The following is a 22,963-nucleotide window of genomic DNA, read 5'->3' as shown; positions in this document are numbered from 1 at the left end:
TAAATATTCTATTAGGGAGTTTTTCTTCTGTGAAGGGAAAAATACCAAACTTCAAATTATGTAAAATGCTCATAATAGTATCATAATTTGGATTGTATTTTATATTCAACAACAGGTATTTGTCTATTATGCAATGTTCTTTGTTCTTCAATAGAAACTTCACAGGGAGTAAAAACATTGTGAAATTCTATCCAACTCAGCAGACGGTCTGGCTCAAACAGCAAACAACTCATTTATTTTAAGTATCTTAAAATTCTTCAGTTTCTCTTTCCCTCTTTCTTTCTTATATATTTATATATTTATGTTCATTAAAGATGATATTTAATGTGCCACCCAAAGTCTGCAGAGACTTCAGGGTAGTGAATTCAGTTTATTTCTAATATTTAGGTATTTCTTATGATTAATTGGCATCTATGGTAGCTGCCATCTGTAATGATTTTCAGGAAATAATCTCTTGAATAATACTTATCTTTCAGTTTAGTAAATCATATAATCCAGTATAATAATAAATTGCTTATAACCTTTATGTTTTAATTATTTTCAACCACTTAAAAGTTAATGTTTAGGATCTTTCGTATGTTAGTACTCTATTGATTCCACATCCTTGGGGAAATAATGAAGTAGTAGACAGGAATTTGTGATAAGCATACTCATTTTGTCAACTTACATGAATACAAAGATGTTATTATAGAGTGCATTGATCTGAGTATCAGTTACTACAAGAACGTTCTAACATCCATTGACTGCTTGTACTTCAGGGACAGTTTAACCAAGGAAACATGATCAATCTGATTATCACTTCATACAATTAATGCTTAATTTTTCTACATTGTATCAACCAGGACTCTTAGTTACCATGTTGCTATTAAGGATTTGATGTCAGAAAGAGTTAATCTTTTTTTTAAATCAGTTAAAATATATATGTGTGTGTGTGTGTGTGTGTGTGTGTGTGTGTGTGTGTGTGTAGAATAAGAACAGAGTGGTATTAAATGTTTCATCATGGGCTGGAGTTTTAGCTCAGTTGTGTAGCACTTGCCTAGCATGCACAGGCCCTGGGTCCTGTCCCTAGTGACACACATACATGCACACAAAAGTCTGATCACCAGTACCCCTCCCCATCTTCCCTCACCCCCACACTCTGCCCAACAACACCCCAGGACAGAAAATTTTAAATCTAGACTATCATTCTAGGGCAGATATCTGAGAGGTCATATTTCATTTATTTAAAACAGAGTTCAAAACATAATAGCTTTTTTTTTCCTTTTACAAATTTTTTATTAGTTCTTTTTAGTTATACATAGCAACAGAATTCATTTTGATAGAACTTCACAAGCATGAGATATAACTTATTCTAGTTAGTGCCCCATTCTTATGGATATACTTGATAGTGGGATTCATTATGGTGCATTCATATAAGAACATAGGAAAATTATTTTGGATCCATTCCCCCCTACCTTTACTTCATTCCCCTTTGTCTGATCTATGAGGATCTCTTCTTCCTCCCTCCCCACACGCTTATTGTGGGTTAGCTTCCACATGTTAGAGAATATATTTGACTTTTGGTTTTCTGGGGATTGGTTTATTTTACTTAGCATGATCATCTCCAGATCCATACATTTACTGGCAAAAGTCACAATTTCATTCCGTTTTATGACTGAGTAATATTCTATTGTGTATATATACTACATTTTCTTTATCCATTCATCTGTTGAAGAAAACCTAGGTTAACTTAGCTGTTACGTATTGAGTTGCTATAACATTGATGTGGCTGCCACTGTAGTATGCTGATTTTAAGTCCTTTGGGTATATACCAAAGAGATAGGATAACTGGGTCAGATAGTGGTTCCATTCCAAGTTTTCCGAGGAATCGCCATACTGCTTTCTAGAGAGGTCAAACCAATTTGCAGTCCCACCAGCAAAGTACCTTTTCCCCCCACATCCTTGCCAACATTTATTGTTACTTATATCCTTGATAATTGCCAATCTGAGTGGAGTGAGATGAAATCTCAGTGTAGTTCTAATTTGCATTTCTTTAATTGATAGAGATATTGAACATTTCTTTTATAGTTGTTGACCATTCATATTTCTTCTATGAATTGTCTGTTCTGTTCCTTTGCCCATTTCTTGATTAGGTTATTTGTTTTATTGGTGCTAAGTTTTTGAGTTCTTTTTGACCTATCTGAGGTGCAGGCGACAAAGATTATCTCTCATTCTGTAAGTTCTCTCTTTACATTACGGATTATTTCCTTTGCTTTAAAGAAGCTTTGTAGTTTGATGATTTCCAATTTATTGATTTTTTATTTTACTTCTGTGCTTTAGGAGTCTTGTTAAGGAAGTTAGTTCCTGAACCAATATGTTAGAGTGTTAGGCATACATTTTCTTCTAGTATGTGCAGAGTTTCTGGTCTGATTTCTAGGTCTTTGATTCACTTTTGAGTTGTTTTGTGTGGGGTGAGAGATAGGGGTTAAATTTCATTCTACTACATATGGATTTCCAGTTTTCCCAGCACCGTTTGTTGAAGAGGCTATCTTTTTTTTTTTAATGTATGTTTTTGGCACCTTTATCAAGTATGAGTTAACTATATTTTTGTGAATTTGTCTCTGTGTCTTCTAGTCTGTTCCATTAGTATTCTTGCCTATCTTAGCGCCAATATCATGCTGTTTTAGTTACCACATCTCTGTAGTATAATTTAAGGTCTGGTATTGTGATGCCGCCTGCTTCTCTTTTCTCACTAAGGATTGGTTTGGTTATACTGGGTCTCTTAAGTTTCCAGATGAATTTCATGACTGCTTTGTCTATTTCTATGAATAACTTCATTGGAATTTTAATGGGAATTGCATTGAAAATTTTAATCTCATGAGAGTCTTTGACTATAGGTTAAACTTTGGTCAAGTCATGTAACTTTCAGAGCTTCAGTTCCTGTCCCTGTTAAATGGAGATAATAATTCTACCAGGAAAGATTATAGTGAGGGCCCAATTAAGACATATATAAGTAGGGTGCCTAACATTATTTCTCAGATAGTACATGGCTCATCAAATAGTCATTACTATTGCCATTATTATGATTTGCACAATATAATAATTCAAATTTATAACAATGACACAGGCTACTATAACATTCTTATTATGAAAGTTTTACATTTCATAATCTAGAGTTTTGGTGTAAAGTGTATCCTGATTTTTCATAGTTCTTATTTTTTGAAAAGTGCTACTTAATATGTATATTTGTATTTAACCAATGAGTGGAAATAATTCCCTTTACATAAAGATAGTGTTCTACTGTGTTTGAGCATTTCTTTCTTAGATAGAGCTTCAAAGAGCATACCTGATTATTATTTTTTAATAAATAGTCTTCAATAGTCTTTTTAAAAACTCCTATTTTAGAGCTGAAACATGTATTAGGTAATTTTCCACTTCAGATATGAGTGGTTAACTATTAATTAGTGCTTCCTGCATTATAGGCCACATGCCAAGAAGTTCACATGCATCATCTCATCTTTCCTCTTTTAAAATTTACTTTTTAATTAACAGATAAAGATGGTGCTTATTTATCATGTATAACATATTAATTTAAAATAAGTGTATGTTTTGCAAAGCCCAGAGATGATGTGGAGAAAAGGGAACTCTAGTACAATGTTGGTGGGAATGTGAATTTTTATAGCTATTACAGAAAATATAATGGAGGGTTCTTAAATTTTAAAAATAGAACTACCATATGAGGCAGAAATTGTAATACCACATATATATATATATATATATATATATATATATATATATATATAAAATAAAATTAGTATGTCAAAGAATTATCTGTACTCTCATGTTCCCTGCAACACTATTCACAACAGACAAGAAATAGGATTAACCTAAACTTTCATCAGTGGATGAATAGATAAAGACAATGTGGCATTTACATGCAATGGAATAGTATACAACCTTAAAAGTGACATTTTTGTCATGTGGTAATAAAGATGAACCTGGAAGACATTAAATGAAAAATCTAGGTTCCGGAAGACAAATACTGTATGTGATCTCACTCATGTGGAATCTAAAACCTTGAACTCATAGAAGTAGAAAGTAGAATAGTGGTTTGGGGATTAGTGACATTGAGGAGATGTTGATCAAAAGGTACAAACTTTTTGTTAGGTGGGAGGAATAAGTTCAAGAGATATGTTGTACAACATGGAGACTCTATTAGCAGCAATGCATTATAATTCTAGAAAATTTCTAAAAATAGATTTTAAAAGTTCTCACAATAAAATACGTGAGGTAATGTGTATGTTAATTAGTTTCATGGCCACTATCTCATTTTTTTAATCAAAATATTATTACAGCACTCCTGTGTTATTAGTCCATGCTATTCATGTGAAATAAATTGAAAACACCAAAACCTCACTGACTTAGAGAACTGAAAGACCTAGATCATTCTTACTATTTTAAAAATAAAGAAAATATCTGAATGATTATGATAGTGCTCTAATTCATTAAATTTTGGAGGCCTAATCATGAGCATAGCATATTTTATAAAAGTGATAAACATGATAAATCCAATTTGTTCTTCTTAGGAAGTAATTGTAATAACACCTTTAAATATTCAACAGCCCATTTCCAAATATTTTATTTCACATTTCATTTTACTCTTCTTTTTGTTTTTGTGAATGTCTTTTCTCCAAGAAATTTTCTTATGGTAATAAAAAAAAATCTTCAGTACTTCAAAGTTTACTAAATTAAGAATCTCTTGTGTTATTTATGCCTTCTTTTAGACATTTTACATGTAGAATTCATGTGCAAATGTGTGCATGTGTGCGTGTGTGTATTTAAACCAGCCACTTTAAATTATAGGTAAGGAATGTGTAATTGCCAATGCAGTAGATAATTAGAAAAGTACATTCTTTACATTTATTGCCACAAGCTGGTGATTTATGTCTTCTTCCATGATACCATCTAACTCTCTTATTTCCCACTTTCCTCTTTAGTTTTTCCGTTCTTCTTTGTAATAAGTCATCAGAAGCAATGTCTGTCCATTCACATTGAGCTCCACTTTACTAAGGCAATTGCTTCACAAAGTGATTCTATTAAAGAATAATATCATGTGCAAAGGATAAACATGAGTGTAATATGCCAGAATTCCCAAATTAAAGAGTACATCAGAAATTATGAACCCAGTGTTTAAAAAGATATTCATTGTTCACTTAGGGGTACACTTACTTATTTCCTTGGATGCTATTATTTTGGATAGAATAACAAATGTGCTACAAAAAAATGGAAAATTAGTAGCCACGTGTTAATAAGTATAGTTTTCATTCTGCAAAATCTTCATTTAGGATATTAAACTATTAATAAATTAGGTAAAAATAAGGTCCATTTTTACAAGTTGGAAAATCATTTGGGGGTTGGTCTTGTCAAAAGATGTCAATTTCTAAGTTTTATTTTCCAGTTCAAATATTACTCTCATAACTTTTACTTTTGACTGAGAAAAGTCCTGGATGAAATAAAAAAAATGATTTACATATGTGCATTTGATTGAACCTTTCTGAATTGGAGATATTCTCTATAGGAACTGGGCAGAAATGGTGTTATTTTTAGATTGTACCAGATTTGGTTAAAATGTATGAATGTTTAAAAACTTGTGAACACTAATATTCTTATATTCAACAACACCTTCCTTTTCTCAGTGATATTTGAAATGATTCTTAGTGATGTCCTTGTTTAGTTCCTTGGACAATTATTTTAACCTAATTCCTAAGTACATTGACTGTTGTGAAACTTTAGAGATATAGCCTGTTATGTTATCAGTAGAAAAGTTATATTGGAATCTTATGCTTATCATTCTGTCATTATAAAACTATGCCAGATAGTAAAAGAAGAATATAGATTTACTTTCTGAATTTGACCCATTATTTTTTAAAGCACTTTCCAAAGTACTGTTTATATTGAAAAAGTGTTAACATAAATATTACTTATTCTGAAAACAATATGGTAAATATATTAACACTTCACTTTTCATAATAAGTGGACCATGAGAGAGAAAATAAGGGGGAGGGAATCCAAGGAAGATCCTCACACTTAATGATTATTTTTTTCAATAATAAAAAATTGGGTCTTTCAGATTTTTTTTTTTAAAAAGAGTGAAATGCAGTTTCCAAGGAGGAGATGTCTGTAAGTCATAATTGTGCCATATATTCTTCCCTGAATACATACCAATTATAAATAAATAGCCTAAACGAATGCATTCATCACATAGTTATTTTTTATTTCAAACAAATCTCAGCTGTATACTCATCCTATTGGGCCACAGCTTGGTTAAAGAGCAGGAGTCTCTGAATGAGGAGATTGTTCTGCACATCTCTGTCATCCGTTGGTTTTCAAGTATGTCAAAACACTGTCTCTAAAGACTTATCCTGGTCATCTATAAAATGGTAGAGTGCTTTCTAATCTGCCTTCCAAATACAAAATTCTACGATTCCAATTTCCACTTTAACTGCATAAAAGCTGATAAGAAAAATTTCTATAAGGAAATGTGAATTTTTGAGCAGGTACCTATTTCTGTACATCCAGATTTAAATTTTGGTTAGGAATTCAAAATAAGGTCATTTGTTCTGTGTTTGTATGCATGCATGTGATCAGGAATGTCAGAGCCAATTCTCCTTTGCTTAAACCTTAAACCACGGGAAGCACTTTATTAAATGCATACTTTAATATTTTGATGTAATAAGTCAGTGTTGGCATCAGGGAAACTGTTTTGTTCTTTAAGTCATTGAAAGGCTAACAGGAGCTATGCTCTGTACTCTGAATGTACGTGTGGCATTTATGAGGTGTCTGTCTCTATTGACAATGAACTCTCATGAAAGGGGGGTTCCCACCCCGCATACCCTTTCATTCCTCGGAGAGCTGGTTGAACAGACTCTGAAGCTCCAGGGACTGAAGACCTTGTACTATGATTCTGATTCTCCTACACACGCAAAGATATCCTTCTGGAATGCTTCTCTTATTCTGAAGATATGTGAAAGAAGAGATATTTGCTCTCAAAGATTTTTTTCCCCTCTGTTTGCTCTGTTCAACTAGATATGCTCACACTTTGAAAGCGATAGAGGTTAGACATTAACAAAGATTAACTGATACCTTTTGATGTTTGGAGAGTAGGGCTGAATTTAGCTATTTGCCAAAATAAATCTTGTTTTTTTTAATATTTATTATATTTGTCTTGCCAAGAAAATAAAACACAGAAAATTGGTTTAATCTTAAAACATTTCTACAAAAATCATTATTAATATCTGCTTATCTTCCTTAGTTTTTTCATCATTTCTTCTTCATTTAGAGAACTGAATGAAAATTTTTCTTATTCTCTCAACAAATTAGAAATGAACTGACATCAGTCCCATGATGTTAATGGAAAGTCTTTGCTTTGGATGATATTTTTTTGTTATGAGAGTAATATAAGGAATACGAACTATACAAACTAGTACAACTGACTCCTTTAATCTTGCTGTAATTATCCCACATTTTGTGACTGTAGTGATTGCTATCATGTCCTCAAAAAACCACAATGAATTTTCTGGCTACACTGTAACCTCTTCCAACCTCAGAAAATTGATGTGACCAAAATCAGGACCAAAACTTGCCAGTGAGGAGAACTGAGAATATTGAGGGTTCATCTGATCCATCTTCTTGTCTCCAGTGTTAAAGGCTGATCATCTAACTCTTCTTAAAGTATTCAGAGGCAAAGTATTGACTTTAAAAAGATGTTCTCCATTCGTCCCTTACCCCTCCATCACATTATGGATCAGCAACCACTTATCAGAGAAAACATTTGGCCTTTGTTTTTTTGGGATTGACTTACTTCACTTGTCATGTATAATTAATTAGAACAAATAGTAATAAAAAAAAAAGATGTCCTTCTAGTTACAAAAGATACTGTACATACCAGATATAATCACAAAAGGATTCCAAAACAAAGAACCAATTTTTTTTTTTTTTACTATTTTCCTTCTCATTATTTGCATTGATCTGGTTTGGATTATCCCCTAACTCAGAAGTATCCTTCATCTTTCCCTAGTGAAAGTAGTCCTTAAATTCCATTTCCTTCTTCCATCTCCTTTACCATGTGTTTCTTTCCTTTCTCCTCCCGAGTGTCCGTCAGCACCACATCCTAATGACCATTCATGGTTGAAATCAGTTGAAAAACTGAAACACATTGTCTATGCCATTTAAACAGTGTCCTGAAGTCCCCCGTGCCAACCTCACACTCACTGCTGTGCCTCAAAATGACTTAATCATTTTATCTCTACCAATCACAACCCAGGTTCCAGTTCCTCCTTCAGACTTCCTTGAATTATTTAGACCTGTTGTGATTTCTTCGTGCTCAAAGCTTCTTTGACATTTCCATTCAGTATTCTACATTATCTTCCAAACATTAATGACAACATGCTGTAATTTTTCAAACTGACTTACCTATGTAAGTCACAGCTCTCTAATGACAGAGCAAACTCCTTGACTCAGAGTTTGTGCCACAAAATTCCACACATCACCTTGGGTCCCTTCCTTCCAAGCATGGTTCTGAAAACAGAGGATGCTCAATAAATATTTGTTGAATAGAATGATTGTTCTGTTCATTTAATTATTGGCAGATTTTTACTTGCTTCCTTGTTTTTAACTTAACACTATATTTCCTTTTTGCTTAATTACAATACAAATAAACCCCTAAGAGGCCTATTTTTTTTTTCCTTTTCCTTGAAGGTGGCAGATTGATGTGAGTCATATGGTAGACTACAAGATGCTTATTTTGTTTTGTTTTCCTTTTAAAGTTCAGGTTGCTGAGAGCAAGGAGCAGTATCAAATCAGAATGTCTTGGAGGAGGCTGATCTTTTTAGAGTTACCAATGTAAATGCCAAATTTAGGAGCCAGAGGCAGGCCCAGAGGGGCCATTCCCACAACCAGCAGGTTAGAAGTCAGAATGTGGAAGAAAAAAATGTAATTCAGACTTGTCTATGGAATAGTGTCCAGGTGCAGAGTGAATGTCCTGGGAAGGTTTCAACCACAGTTATTGTCCACAAAATCTCAAGTTTAGAAATCTAGGTACTGTAGAGTGGCTGTGTATGAGGCACAGTTAGCTAATCACTCTTCTCTGTAGGGCAGCCAGTACCTGCTCCTTGTTTACTCCTTAGGTTTAATTACTGCACAAGATGGACTGGGCTCCCACATGAGAAATGTATCCCCCTGACAGTTTCCTTAGCTTTGACTTATTACCAAAGGAGGCACTCCAGAGACTTCATGCTTCTGGTTGGCAGAGCACTTGGGGAGCTGCTTAAAGAAAGGAATTAGATGAAAGGAAGTCATTGACAAGGCTCATGTGTAGTCCCATGTCCTAAGGCAGCGATGTATTAGAACACACGATGAATTAAAGCATGACTTTTCCTACTGATTCAATTTGAAAATTTTAGAAACTTCATTTTTCATAATACCTAATACAATAGTAGGTAGATGTTTATTCTTATTAATTTTTCTTATCTCTAAAATATTTACCTAAGTAGATCTAACAAACCTTCTTTTTTTTAGTGTGTAAAATATTCTAAGAAATAAATATCCTTTTCCTGAAATTCAATTTATATTCTAAATTTTAGTATGAAAGAAAGCTAATTGAAATAACTCAGCCATATAACTCAAATTAACTTAAAAATTTAAATCTTATTTTTGAAAAATCTCACAGTAAATAAAGGATAACTTCACATGCATAATGTGGTACAGGATTAAGACAGCTGTTTAGTTAATTCAAGCTAAAAATCTCCTTTCCTGTAACTTTAATGAATATTTTACGCAAAAGTACTGAAGTCTGACTCTATCTAGAAAACTGTTTTGGCTTTTAATGGAGCTTTTCATGGTTGCAAACACTGACAGTATTCCTCTTCTAAAGAGGCTTATAATTTACATTTTAGTATTTGTCACAGACTATTAGATTTACAGACTTCTATTTCCAACCTTCTCTTAATTAAGACAGTCCTTCTAGATAAAGGGATTAACAACCTTTTTTTCAAGAGAGGAAATGTCCCCTTCACACTTACAGCTCACAGATGTGATCCTTAAGCTGCAGCAAAGTTTCAGCTTCGACAGCTGAACTGTGGGTGTGGCGTTTTGGGAGAAGGTTGTCTCTAGACTCTTCATTAAAGTTTCTGCATTTCACAAATATACTTTGTAAGCTAGGACATGATGAACCAACACCACCTGTAGGGTGCTTAGATTCCCAGCTTTTTTTTTTTTTTTTTTAAATCTATTCTAAAGCAGAAGATTTGCTGCTATGCAAACTTTAATTAGCTTATTGTGCCAAGATTCTTTTACTGAGATTCTCTAGTGATTGTCAGAATTGTCTTTGTGCAAGAGTCACCTGTGATTGTTTTAAAAACCCTCCACTCAGGACTTCGCCTTGCTGAATCAGAATCTATAACAGTATGTTGCAAGTTACCTATATATTATAAAATTTCCTGGGGAGCCTGATGGCTGATAGGGGTGAGAGCCATGTGAAAGAGACTAATTTAAGTTAAAAGGAGCACACAATTGGGCAGAACTTGAAAATGCATTGAAGAATTTATTTTAATGCAAATATTCAAAGATTTGGGGGGCAGTCTGTATATTGATAATCTTTGACTTTATTGCCAGTGAAAGTATCTATCTACTTCACATTTTCTCTCTCTATCCTGAGCTTGAACAAATTGTAACATTGTATTGGAAATGACATTTTTGTTACAGAATAGATACACTGCAATTAGAAACTGCTTTGAAGATTTTCTTTGTCATTTACAGAGAGGAAATTATTGTGGGGGGGAAACAATTTTTATAAAGTCAATGTTAAAAATTTGCTTCACTGAGAGATTGAGCGGTTTAAAAAGGTTGTTTTGTTTTGTTTTTAATTTAAAGGGTAGAAATTCTGATTCTCCATTTATTTTCTCCAAATCGTTTAACTGTATTGAGAGGATGATAACGTCTTCAGCAGAGTTTATTTCCTTCCTGGAAAAGCAGGCGAGAGCTGCTACTGATTCTAACAGGTGTATTTTGGGGCGTTCCAATGAAGCTGACAGAGTAGGGATCTGTACTTCAGAATGACTGACGCCTGAGACTGCTGTTGCAGATGTCTTAGTAAGGCAGATGCGGCTAGCCGTTCAAGTTCTTTTCAACTAGCTACAGAAGAACATTTGCAATCACACCCAATATTCCTCTCTCTCTTTTCTGTCTCTCCCCACCTCATTTGATTTGATGCTCTTCACTTCAAGGCAGATCCTTTGACCTAAGCAGATTATTGGAGATGCATGAAGGACACAGTCAGCTAGCCGAGCTTTTCATGGAAGAGATTTGGCTCCAAATAGGACACTAAGCTTTTCAGCCTTCTGCTTATTTACCTAGTCAGCAGGATGCAGTGTCTCTGGGTGCTTAGTGGCCTCATGGGGAATTGGGGGGTGGGGTGGGGGGAGAAACAAAAGCAGAAGTGGCAGCCGCTGCAAATGTGGGGGAGCCTGTGCCATTAAAGGAAGCAGTTGCTAATAAGGGCCTGTGAGACCTAGGTTTCCTTGGTTTCCATGACAGTTATTAGGTACCATAGAAATTGAATTGTCTCCCACAGTGCTCTTAGGGGAGAGGGGGTGCTCCGTGACAAAGCAGTGCAGTTATGACTTGCAGTAAATCGTCCTTTTGAGAATGCAATACTCCCTGGATTGTTTGCTTCTTGGATTTCTTTTAAACTCCCCTGTCAGTGTGCTTGACGTTTTGACTAGAAGACCCTGGCTTCTGCTGCACAGTGTCTCAAACACTATTTTTCCCCTTTTTATTTAGACCTGGGCTTGACAAAGCAAGGATATGAACAATTGTGCAGGTGGGCTACTCAGGGCGAGTGAAGAGATAAGGCAGCCAATCAGGAATTGGCAACCTGCAGCCCTGCCAATATGCCCCTCCACCAGATTTCCGTAATCCCTGCTCGGGAGACTGCCAGCAATGGGAGAAGTTCAATGGGCAGAAACAAAGAGAAGAACAAGGAAGTCGAGGTAAGAGGAGGTTTGATTTGCCAAAATAAGAGAACCAAGCCACTGTAGCCAACACAGCTCTCTGCGCACAGGATGCTGGCTAAGGTTTAAGAGCAGCTGGATTCCAGCTCGGAATGGTAGATCCAAAGGAAAACATTTGTAATGAACAGGGACATAAGAAACAACCTCTATTTTCTGAATGAAGACAGGAATCAAATCCATAAAGAAGAATACTTGCTGTTTGGCAGATAAAAACTTCTGACTCTTTTTCTAACCATCTACAAAGTCACTTTTGACTGTACGGCTCACAGGGTGCAACCTAGTGCTCTGGGCTGGCTGTGGATATTGCTTTGTCCATTTTCAGACAGTGGAACTGTTGATGCTTCCTAATTATACTCATTGCCCATGAAGCTAAAGTGTTTGAAATTATCTTAACAAAGCAGAAGAGAAAGGGAATCTGTGACACTGAGTATATAGCAGGAATTGGTGCCCCCTGGGATGGGTTGCTCTCCATTCATTCATAGTGCATGGATGTGTCTGACTTGTTTGTCTGTTCACATGCATTTTATTCTTTACGAAAAAAGCATTATTTGAAACTTAACGTAAGCCATAATGTTCAACATTACATGTGAGCTTTATCTTGCAGTGAAGTTTAACAGCTGTTGATGTAAGTTAATCTGCTTTAAAGATCAGATGCTGGGCACGCCCTAGTTTTTAAGAAAGGGTGTGAGCAGAATCAGGGATATTGGGTGAAAATATTTCAAGTGTTGTCAAATTTCCCTAAAAGGGAACTTGAGATAGGATGCCAGGACCTGGAACCCTCTTGTCTCTAACATAGTGACTGCCTCGTCCTCAGGTCATTAGCTTTGTGGGAGTTGAATGATCCCTACCTCCTGGTTTGCTTGGTCATATTTTCTTCTCAAGCATAGGTGCTGGGGACAGAGGAAGCAACCAAATCAAAATTTAAAAAAACAAAACAAAACAAAAAACAAATGAAGGTAACAGGAGTGACCCGTCAAGGATGCCTGTGAGGGAGAGAGTGAACTTGACCATCTTCAAAGGACAAAAGACGTTTACATCCTCTCCTATTTTATTTGAACTGATTTTAAAAACCTCCTTCAAGAGCACTGAGTTCTTGACGTGGGCAGAATTTGTAGACATCTTTGAGGAGCATTTCCTGACTAATTTAGTGAAAGAGATACCTAAACTTCGGTAATGTCCCTGTCACAAGCACATCAGGTGTTTTGGGACTAAAATATCCTTGGTAAAGAAACTTATCAGCCCTAAATTAATTGGAAATATTCTCTGTATTATGACTTGATAATGTGATTACTAGAACAGCAAAAAACCATCAAGTTTATTGGTGTTGGGTAAGAGAAAGTGGGGACACTGGCTAATTCTGAACTTAAGTATAAAATGCCAAAAGCAAGATTTCTAAAAGGTATACATTATTCACTCATGATCTAAATATTTGGATACATTTAAGATTTGTTGAGGAAAACTTCATACATTTTATTTTTTTATTTTAGATAGGGACTTGCTATGTTGCTTAGGGCCTCACTAAGTTGCTAAGGCTGACCTCAAATTTGTGATCCTCCTGCCTCAGCTCCCTGAGTTGCTGAGATTACAGATGTGAGCCAGCACACCTGACAGTAGCCTCAATCATTTTTTGCAGGGGTGAAGGACCGGGGGTTGAATTCAGGGGGACCCGACCACTGAGCAACATCCCCAGCCCTATTTTGTATTTTATTTAGAGACAGGGTCTCACTGAGTTGCTTAGGGCCTCTCTTTTGCTGAAGCTGGCTTAGAACTCGTGATCCTCCTGCTTCAGCCTCCTGAGTTGCTGGGATTACAGGCGTGTGCTTAGTCTTTATTCAGGTATTACTACTAATCCACATCTTCAAACATGCTCAGAAATCTTTCAAAAACTTCTCATATGAGCACCAACTCTTTCCAAGGCTAAAACTCGTTAATATCCTGAGGGAACCCAATGGGTGAATCACTAAAAACAGATAGGAAGGAAGAGAGAGGAATCAGGTTTACTTACTTGCAGTGAGTAAGGAAAGCACTGGAGTCCATTTGTAAAACAGTGATCTCCCTGCCTGCCAGGTGGACCACCACATGTAGAGATGGGTGCATTTCTGAACATTCTCAGCTCATGGTCTTAAATCACATGTTCAAAATAAAATGGCAGAGTGACTCATTGATTTTGGTTGGTTTCTTCTAAGTTTCTCTGAGTCTTATCTAAAACAAAAAGGAAAGTTTTGAAGGCACATTATCAGTCTTTTAAGAGGACATCAATTTCTCCTCCCTACTATGAATATAGGAGTTTGTTCCTAGAAGTGTCTGTTTCTCCAAGTGGCTAACAATATTCCCCAATGGGAGTTGGTAGGCATTTTTAAAAGAAAATTAGGTTAATTATGAGAGAATGACAGTCTATGTATTACTTTTAAAAGTTCTGAGTGTCAGAAGTGTAAGGACTTTTAAAGTTTCAAATACTCATTTCTATAGAATGGAGTTTAAAGTTTCCCTTTAAAAGTATGTTTGAAACATTTTATTAAATCTCATAGGCCTTAAATTGCTTCTTTTGATGAATAAATAATCTAAAAGAATGGTAAATGACTTTTAAGGTAGAAAAATTAACATATGCCCTGTGGGCTAGAAAGCAAGACAAATATTTAGTACTATACAATGGCTTCTCTAAGTTAAAGGATGATTCCCTCTCAAGGTAAAACATCTTGTACTATCTGGACAGTTCCTGATTGTTGCACAAATGAGAAACATCTTCCTTGTAAGCTTCCTTGATATTTTTTCTTGTCTTAAAGTTATTCAAAGAATCCTTGTGCACAGCCAGAATTAAAATTTGATAATTTAAATGTAAGCCAATTTAATTTCTGTTCCACAACGTAAAGACTCTTGAATAAATTATTAATTTGGCATCAGAGTTTTTGTTTGTTTGGGATTTTTAAGCACATAAAGGGGGAAAAGAAAATAATAAAAAGTATTTATTAATGATTATTGCAATCCAGAAGACCTGGACTGTAAAAATAAGGAATAGATTAAGCTTTAATAAAATAGTAATTCTAACTTCAATTCTAACTTTAAATAATGAATTTACCTTTTGACATATTTTGCATGACATAATGTTGTAATTATCTATTTGGCTAGCAACCATAGAATCTGCACAAAAACAACACAGGTTGCCTGGGCACCCAGAGGACAGTACCTCATACTTGCTTCCTAGGCATCGTCTTCATTAGCACAACCAAGATTTTATTGAAGTCACCAAAGTGATTACCTCAATCACTTTAATATCTCATGGAGTGGATAGACATCAGTCTGTTAATTTAGCATAATGCAGTTGGTCAAATTAACTATTTTATATCAGAAGATATATTAAATTAGTGATGGAATGCTTCAGTGCAAGCTTTAAAGAATTCTGGAAGGGAAATTAGTAGTCAGAGTCTCCTTAGGAGTATAGTATCAGTTGGGAAATGAAATGGTTTTGGATGGGAGTTGACTCACCCACCCTTTGGAGACACCTTGACCTTGGGAAAGTCACAGGGGAACATACTTCTCTAAGAGGAGTTCATAATTCTGGATTTCTTTCTTTGGTTGGTGTTAGAGACTGACAATTTAGCTTCTTTAGGTCTCACTTGCCTACTTTGCAAAATGGGACATTCTGCTTCTATTAATCCAGCCTTTCCTTCCTTTTTAGCTATGTGAATGCCATTTATTAGGCTGTAATTAATTCATGTTAGAGATTTGGGCCTAAAAGACTTTGGTCTAGTACAGAGCATTGAATTTTATTAAACAAATCCTTAGCCCCCTTAGGATAACTTAATTTCCTACTCTATCTAAAAATTATAATTGTATAAATTTTAGTATTTAGTTAAACTCTAGGATACATTCCTTATAACTCTGCAGGATTTGCAAGCAAATGTCTCTAAGACTCCCTGTGTTTCAAATGTGGAGACACCTGGAGTCACACTAAAGCTGCTGTACCATTTGCTCTGAATGCTTCTGTATTTGCCTTCAGCACATGGAGCTCAGATTTGAGATGAAGGGTGTTACTGAAGAGGAGAAAAGGCCAAGGACCCTTCTTTCCAATCTTTCTCACTCTCAGATTGACCTACATGATAAATGTATTTAGAAGCATTTGAGAGATAAAAGCAAGACCCCCTATGTTTATATGTGCTTTGTCTTTTACCACTTTCATTATATTGTGATGTTTCTCTACTTCAAATTTTTTATTCCCCCAACCTTAAATTATGCTAAACTTCTTTTCCTTTTTCTCAGGATATTGCTCTCTAACTATGGGCTATCTTTTTTTTTTTTTTTTTTTCTTCCCTCAAAGTAGCTGCAGATCTAGTACTTAGAAATCTCTTAATAAGCATCAGTGAACTGAAAGCCAATGTGGATGTATTCCTTCATTTCAAATATAATGGATAAATTATAGATTTATTAATTCCCATTTTCTGGTTGAAAGAAAAAAGTTACCAAAAAAAAAAAAAGTTTAAAATCTCAGGGCTGGAGTTGAGATAAGAGTTCAGGACATTCTGATTTCAAATTTTTTATAGCTTTTCTTTGCAATTAAAGTAACTTTTCACATTTCTTCAGCAAAATTTGTAAAAACAAAGGATCCCAAGAATCAGAAAATTCTTTAAAAATTCTCTATCTTAATTCCTCAATTGAAGCCATAGAAAATTATGAGCTTACCAATGTCATACAATTAGTGGTGAATTTGGGACAATAACACAGACCTCTGACTGCAACTCCAATGTCCTTTCTGTCATTACTGCATTTGGGGTTTGGTGTTGCTTGTTTGTTGTTTGTTTTTTTGAGACACTAAAGTATAATCCCAAAATATGATCCCTGTGTCTTCTAACTTTTGAATAGCTAGTTTTGACTTATTTTTATGGTGTTAGCTGAGGAATTAGAAGATGAAATAATTCAACATGTCTTTTATAATTAAGCCTCTTTTTTTAATTGGATGTTTATTACGTACAAAATATAGGACCCTAAATGATACCTTGCCAAGTGCAATTACGATAGTTTCCTGCTTTGTTTCCTGTGCAGTAACCAACTCCTGAGACTGGAAATAGCTGGGATCTGTGTAAAGTCATGGCAAACATTAATTTATGAATAACCTGTACTAAGAGCACATTTAACCCGAGCGTACAGGTTAATGCTCTGTATTAACCAAATGAAATGCATCTTCAGCAGGTGTGAGCCTGACACTACAGGGAGAATGCCAGTGGGTAGAAAGGCTAATTCCCCTTTTCATTTCCCTCCAAGAGCACTTTCCAACAACTATCTTGAGTCTAAATTGAGTATTAGAGTCCCATGTGCTTAGAATGAATTCCACTGAGTATGCTAATCATGTTAAAATACTTTCATATAATGAAAACCCAGAAAATTTCCATATTATTATTTGCTTTCAGCAATGAAATTAGCATAATTCACATTAATTTTTCTTGTTTAAAACAGATGTTGTGGGTAATTGCATTAATAAGTAAGACTGGATAACACATTTTATTGACTATCAAATGATAACAATCAGTAATTGCTGACACACCCCGGTCAGTATTTTTTTAAATCGTGGCCCTAATTAGGCAAGTAAATTGTAGAATTCCTCCTTGATGTGAATCTTCTAAAAAAATGTATTATGAATTCATGGCTGATTTAATGAGATTCTGCCATCATTGTGTTTGAAGACAGTTGAACAAAGATCTTGATGCAGGAGAGTCTTGAAGCATGGGAAGAGCAGGTGTAGCTTTGCATGTTTATTAATCAGGAGTTTTAGAACTTGCTGATCAGTCAACATTGAGATTTCAATTCTTTACATCACAAAAGGGACACGGACAATGCAAGCGTGGATCTGGAATCCCCCCATTCCAGGGCCTGTTGAAGGGGAAGGGTCACAGTTTCAGCCTTGCCTTCCCCAGCTCATTCCCAGGGAAAGCACCCTGAGCCACTTGCCGCAGCCTTCATAACCTCCAGGTGAGGATGAGAAATGACATCTATTCGATACTCATTCTCTTTCCTGTCTCTGCAACCCTGTTAAATAATTGAAAGAGCAGTGACAGGAGGGTAGGACGGGTGATAAGACTTTGCTCTTAAAAAAGAGTAAAAAGGAAACTGAAGAAAAGGACGGAGTGCTCATGAGTGCTGGGTATCAGCCTCTCATTTTTTAAAATTTTGATTATTCATCAAATTGTGCAAATCTGGATCACAAAAGCAAATGGGACTACTGCAGTGGGTTCTCTTCACCACTACCAATAAACGCATGTTTTCTGATAAGAAGGAATATGTTGCATTCTTGGTGATTTTTGATCTCACCATGAGTAAAAAGAGTTTCTTAAGGGAAAAAAAAAAATATCATCGGTCCCAGGAAAGCATTGAACATGTAACGCCTCAGGGCACACATGAAAAACTCATCTGAGAAAAATCTCAGATGCCACACGAAAAACAAACATTTGTGAGGAGCCAGTTTTTGGTTTCATATATGGTCTGACTCTGTGCAGGTAGTAATTATTCCTACCTGAAAAGCTAAGCAGGCTTACACTTTGTGCTATGAACACTCAGGGACTGAAAGTTGTACAGACATCAATCTGTCATGCAGTTTTGCTTTCCAGTTTTACTCAAAATTATCATAAACTTACAAAAATATTAATTTATTATAAGTGTTACAAAGCTTTAACAACATAAATTGCAGACATGTTTTAATTTAACCTAGAACTGCTTTCTACATGAACTTTCACTGTGAAACTAGTACTAGAGTTCATTCAAGCTTTGGAAGAAGCCATTCTGTATACAGTGAAAGATTCACTTTTTTTTTTTAAGTTGTCAATGGACCTTTATTTTCTTTATTTATCTGTGGTGCTGAGAAATGAACCCAATGCCTTAGGCAGCACTCTATCACTGAGCCACAACTCCAGACCTGAAAGATTTACCTTTGACTGTCAATGTTACCATCGGCTTAGGCAGTCCGTGGGAGTCCAATGATGGTGTAAGAGAAACTTCATGCTTCTGAATTAGAGGGAATTTGGTACCTGTTCCATGACTGCCTATGTTGAGAGGCAACAGAGTGACATGGGTAAAAGCCTACACCTGGAGGGAGACTGACTGTGTTCGAATCTGGGCTTTGTCATCTCCTACCTGTGGGACTTCAGTGAGAATACTTAACATCTTTGTGCCTCATTTCTACAAATGTAAAATACTGATATGTACGAGGACTATGTCATAAAGTTATGAGAATTAAAATGAGTTAGTATTTTTAAGGTGCTAAAGATTTTCTGGGACAAAATGAACATCATTAAGTGAAAAGTAAAAGTGTTAAAGCAATCAAGTCCCTATGTTGCCTACATGTTTATCAATATATTTTGTTATTCTTAGAAGTGGCTCATTAATTAATACCTTCTATTGTGATAAAGAAATATGTAAGGTCGCATGACCCTGTACATTGGCCTTTATAATTCTAATGATAAAAATAATGATAATTTAAAAATTAACTCATTGCTCTTCGAAGTTTGCCAAGACTCTGACCTCTACTTGAACAGACCATGTATGTTTGCCTTAGATAAGTGAAACCTAACTTTATGTCTTTCCTTTGTGACTTGAGTTCACTCTGATAGTTTTGTAGATTCAAGAATTTTTTAGAGTGAGGAACTTGTAGAGAAATAATGCTGTCTTTTACTTCAGTTACATATTACCAAGCATTCTTTATTTATGCTATGTTTTTTTCAATATTTCATGAAGGGATTTTTTTATTTGAGTTTTGAAAATATCCATTGTCATGATAAGCCTTTTTACTTTTCTTCATCTTTATGGTATTAATGCTCTTGATTGCCTTTTATTTATTTATTTTTTTTTTGGTACCAGGGATTGAACTCAGGGGCACTCAACCACTGAGCCACATCTCCAGCCCTATTTTGTATTTTATTTAGAGACGAGGTCTCACTGAGTTGCTTAGCCCCTTGCTGTTGCTGAGGCTGACTTTGAACTCGAGATCCTCTTGCCTCAGTCTCCCAAGATTAGGCCTGCACCATCGCATCTGGCTTCTTGATTGCCTTTAATTTTACTAATTCTTTAGCTTTATAAAGAGTAGGCCATGCTCAGAAAACTAAAATAATCAATGATTTCAAATAGAGAAGTTTGTTAAGTTCAAATGCATGAAATAATTTTGTGAATATTTGAATACTAAGGGAAATGGCAAAATTATTTTTTTCATTTTTATAAATCACAATAAAACATTTTTTAGTCAACTGCACAATAATGCTTTATAATTTATTATTTATTTATGTTGAGGAACATACAGAATTTACCTGAGGTACTGGCCTGTTTCAATTCTATGTAAATTGCTCTGTGAAAAGTTCCTTTTTCTTTCTTCTTTCTTTTTTTCCCCCTCTCTTCCTCTTTTGATACTCTTTGGGGATATCAGTGCTTGTAGCATCAATTAAATGACTTTTGGAAAGTAGAAGGGCCTAAGGAAAAAACCACTGTGCTGAATTTGAATTAAGATAGCAGAATATGAGATACTTGATTTGTATGGACTAGTTAACTCTATAGACGATGTCAAGGGAGTAGTCGCTCTGCTCTGTTTGAAGTTGACTAGGGAAGTGGCCATTTTCCCGCAGGTGCTTCAAGTTGTAGAAATCCTGGGATTAATAGCTTTGAATGTGAATGTTTAAGTGCTGGCTACTAATCAGGTTTTCTTCTCTCATTGTATTTGCCATTCATACATTTCTGGCAAACAGCATTAACAGAAAATTTCCCTAACTTACTAATAAATACATATGCTTTGAAGGTAAATGCAATTTTTCTCTAATCCTGACCCTGATAATAATAGATTTTAATACAAATTTCACATATTTATAATCATAATCATTATTATTCTAGCTGATAATTATTGAATACTTGCTGTGTGTTCCATAAAAATTATCTTATATGCCTTTCACATTAACTCACAATTGCTCTGTGAAATGGTATTCCAGTTGCCATTGTAAAGAATTGCCCCAAAACTTAATGAGTTAAATTTTAATTTAATTTGGGTTCTTGTTTTAAAACCACCACAGGACCCACGGAACAGAAACACATCCCTTTACAATCCCTGGTGAAAAATACAATTATTGCCTCCCCCAAGACCTCTGAGCTCTCATCTAATTTTGTCACCCAGGAGTTTATCATCTAAACTTTCCAGTTGCAGGTGAGGCCTCTTGGGTGCATTCTGTATAGCAGTTCTCAGTCTGAAGATCTCTGAAGTAGACAGACAAGTTGTCTATTGACTACACATTTCCCGTGTTGGATAACCTCCAGAGACACTCTTATTCAACAGGAGGGAAATAAAAGACATCCAGCAGTGGCTGAGGCACACAAATTCTGAAATGCAGCTGGCTACTTGTTTCAAGTTCTTCTTTCTCTTTGTTCCACTAGGGTCTTTTCCTCCATTCCAGCATCAGTATTCTCACACTCTTGATTTTGCCCCGGGCCTCATGCTTCCTCTCCTGACACATTATTTCTTTTCCATAACATATGACTTGTGGTTCATATGAGAAGCACACTCAGGCTTGCTTATTACTTCAAATGATGGCAAGTTCAACCGCACCTTTTCATTCTGAACTGTCTTTGTCCCTTCCAATGGAAGTTGACCAGTTTCTGTAAACATTTCATGGACTTCCTGCATATCAATGTCTAATCCACTTCACTCGACAAAATACATACCCACAAAGTCTTTGTAAGGTGAAGTCTTCTACACTTTGGTTTTCTGTGGGGCTGCTGGACTCCAGACCCTTAAAATTATCAGAAACCATATTGTTCAAAATGGAGTCTTGCCAGCGATGTTCTTAAGATCCTTGGCCAGGTGCGGTGGTACATGCCTGTAATTCCAGCAGCTCAGGAGGGTAGCAAGTTCAAAGGCAACCTCAGCAACTCAGTGAGGCCCTGAGCAACTTAGTGGGACCCCATCTTAAAATAAAATATAAAAAGGGCTGGGGATGTGGATTAGTGGTTAAGCACCCCTAGGTTCAATCCCTGGTACAAAAAACAAAAGGCAAACAAATGAAATCCTTGGAAGGCTCTTGTCTCTCTGAAAGGGTTCATGAGGCACCACTTCCAATCTTTCTAAGCTCTTGCTGAATGACTTGTACAGTCATTTCCCGGATTTTATGTTAACTCCAGGGTGTTTACATGAGAGGAACAAGGAATTGATATTTGCCTGTAGGTGTTTTTCTAATTTAAAACTCTTCCGCTGGGAGGAACTGGAGAAGGAGAAAACATTTATTTTTAAACCCAGCAAGTCCAGGATTTCCTTACTTCCTATACAATTATTTTTGAAAACTTTAGATTTTTTTCTCTCAGAGAAGTCTCCATTTGTAACTTATCACGTGGAGCCCCTTTGATCAATAACCCCATTTACCTAGTTTAACCATCACAAATAATGATAATCAGGCTTTTCTCAACCTCTGGTAACAATTTCTCCCCAAGTTTCTCATCTTTGATCTATAGTCTCCTGAGTTTCATCCAACTCTCACTTATAGTCTCTTCAAGGTCTGTATTAGTCATGGTTCTCTGGAAATACAGGAAGAGGAAGTATATGTGTATGATTTATTGTAAGGATTTGACTTATGTACTCAAGGAGGTTGAAAAGTCTCATGATCTGCACTTGGCAAGCTGGAGACCTGGGAGAGCCAATGGTATAAGTTCAATCCAAAAACTGGGATGCTGAAGATCCAAGAACCAGTCTTTTTAGTCCAGGACCAGAGAAGACCTTTATTCCAGCTCCAGCTATCAGGTGGGAGACATTTCCTCTTACACAGCCTTTCTGTTTTACTCAGATCTTCAACAGATGGGTTGAGGACTGCCCACCTTAATAAGGGTAATCTTTATTCAGTTTGACATTTCTATTATTAATCTTGTCTAGAAGCACTTTCACGGACACACCCAAAGTATTATCTGGT

At 35.6% G+C, this 22,963-nt stretch overlaps 1 protein-coding gene across 2 annotated transcripts in view; it reads left to right on the top strand.

Annotated features, from left to right (window-relative positions):
• Marchf1 (membrane associated ring-CH-type finger 1) overlaps positions 1-22,963 on the top strand; it is a 761,820-nt gene that overhangs the window by 321,464 nt on the left and 417,393 nt on the right. Inside the window, exon 1 of one of the 2 annotated variants that reach the window (XM_047551411.1) lies at positions 11,979-12,026. The exons of the other annotated variant lie outside the window; for it this stretch is intronic. The gene's annotated coding sequence lies outside the window, so the exon portion shown is untranslated. Of the gene's footprint in view, positions 1-11,978; positions 12,027-22,963 lie in introns of those variants that run through there. 2 annotated transcript variants of the gene reach the window in all.

This window comes from Sciurus carolinensis, chromosome 4 (genome assembly GCF_902686445.1).
Source record: "Sciurus carolinensis chromosome 4, mSciCar1.2, whole genome shotgun sequence".
NCBI lineage: Eukaryota > Metazoa > Chordata > Mammalia > Rodentia > Sciuridae > Sciurus > Sciurus carolinensis.
This window is presented reverse-complemented; position numbering and strand designations above follow the sequence as displayed.